The sequence below is a fragment of the Hipposideros armiger genome, unplaced genomic scaffold, assembly GCF_001890085.2.
Source record: "Hipposideros armiger isolate ML-2016 unplaced genomic scaffold, ASM189008v1 scaffold_265, whole genome shotgun sequence".
NCBI classification, from domain to species: Eukaryota; Metazoa; Chordata; class Mammalia; order Chiroptera; family Hipposideridae; genus Hipposideros; species Hipposideros armiger.
In genome coordinates, this window is record NW_017731615.1 from 27768 (window position 1) to 29958 (window position 2191).

At 41.0% G+C, this 2191-nt stretch overlaps 1 protein-coding gene across 2 annotated transcripts in view; it reads left to right on the forward strand.

The window, feature by feature from the left end:
* The window catches only part of NUBPL (NUBP iron-sulfur cluster assembly factor, mitochondrial), a 195752-nt gene that overhangs the window by 26835 nt on the left and 166726 nt on the right, over positions 1–2191 (forward strand). The window lies entirely within an intron of this gene.

Below are 2191 nucleotides of genomic sequence, written 5' to 3' on the forward strand. Positions count from 1 at the left end.
CATCATGACTTTCCCGACGACCCAATAGTCAGGTCATGTTAAAGTTCTGGTAGAGGTTTATGAGGTTAGTATTTTTGTATTTAATTTCCCATCTGCTTCATTCTAAGAAAGAATACTTTTAAAAAATGATCATTTTGAGTTGTTAGTTTCCAGCTTTCTCGTCCATAAATAGGTATAATACCACCTTGCAGGATTGCTTTGAGGAGTCAACGAGAAATGCAAATGAAGTGCTTAGCAGAGGGTATGACTCGCAGAGGGAGTTCCAGCAATGGAGCGATATCATCAGGGAAAGTCTCACTGTTTATTTGGGTGATTTAGGATGGCATGTTTTTAGAGATTCTGATTTGTCCACAGAGCTGGCTGTAGAGGCCTAGTTTTTCCAGGTTAATAGAACATTGCTGATTAACTTCCCTCCATTCTTTTTTTCCTTCCTTCTTCCCTTTGTCCCTCTCTCCCTTTCTTTCTCCTCTTCTTCCTGATCTTTATATGTTCCTCTCCTCTTTCCTTTTTGATATATGTAAGCATTGCTACTAAATTTAGGTCACTCGGTAACTACTCTAGGGAGGGGAGTATGCAGAGAACCGAAAAACATTGAAGAATCTTCCTCATTCTTAGTTCCATTCTCTGGGAAGCAGAACTCTAAAATTTTCTAATCTCCCTCCCTGCCCTCATTATTTTTATGTGATAATAATGTATATTAGCAGTCATATAGGTATATGTAAAATTTACTCCTACCACAGCAAATTTTAGGGTAGATCTTCAGTTTTGTCTTGAACCGTGATGCCAAAGAGCTCACTTTAGACAGGCATTGTTTTTTTCTAGATGACAGGGCAGATTAGATGATAGATTCTCCCTAACTTTTTGAAGGAAACTGGAAGATCTAGTGATGATAAAATTGAGCCTANGATATCATACTTTTATCTATTACAATTCCATTTACTCCATTCTCACCCTCTACTCCACATCCGTGACTATATGTATATATAATTATAGTTGACATACAATATTATTCAATATCAGCTTCAGAAATACAGTGTGGTGGTCAGGCCTCTACACCGTCTATGAAGTAGTCTCCCTAACAAAACATGAGTCCATCTGGCCCTCTAAAACATATTTACAACATTATTGATTATATTCCCCAGACTGTCTTTTCTATCCCTGAGGCCATATTTGTAGTTACCAATTTGTATTGTCTCTTCCTTTCCCCTTCTCCTTCATCCCCACCCCCTCTCAACTAGCAACCCTCAGTTTTTCCTCTGTATCTCTGAGACTATTTCTGTTTACATTTGTCATTTATTCAGTTTTTTAGATTCCACATATAAGTGAGATCATATGGTATTTGTCTTTCTCTGGCTGACTTATTTCACTTAGCATAATGTTCTCTAGGTCCATCCATATTGTTGCAAATGGCACCATTTCCTTCTTCTTTATAGCTGAGTAATACTCCATTGCGTAAATGTACCATAGTTTCTTAATCCATTCGTCTACTGATGGGCATTTTGGTTGTTTCCAAGTCTTAGCTATTGTGAATAGTGCCGCAATGAACATAGCAGCCCAAGCATTCTTATATCCAGTATTTTAAACTCTATCTCTGGTAGTTTGGTTGCTTCCATTTCATTTAGTTCTTTTTCTGGAGTTTCCTCCTTTTCTTTTACTTGGGACAGGTTTCTTTGTTTCCTTATTCTAGCTGTCTCTCTGTGTTGCTTCTGTGTATTAGGTAGATCTCCTGTGTCTCTCAGTCTTTGCTGGTGGCCTTAAGTAGTAGATTTTCTGTGTGGTCCAGTGGTGCAGCCTTCCTATTCTCCTGTTGTAGTTGAGCCTTGATTGCTTTTGGTGTGTCAATGGGTGGGATTGATTCTCATGCTCACTGGCTCTGAGGACTGGCTATGCCCACAGTGTATGAGCTGCTGTGTGGGTGCTGACCCCCGAGAGGGGGTTTCGTCCCAGCAAGCTCTTGTGCCTGTTGAGACCTCCCTTTGGGTGTTTTGCTTGTGGGGCTAAGTGGTTGGTTCTCTGGCATGGTTTAAGGCTGGCCTCTGGGTGTGTTGTTTCTAGTGTCTCTTGGGAGGGGCTCCCATTGCAGGCCAGTTTCAGCCTTGCTTGTGACTGGCCCAGTGGTACCAGGTAGGAGCTACAAAGCCATATGCAGTTGGTTGCCGCCTGTGTTGGACCTGGGGCATATGAGGGTATC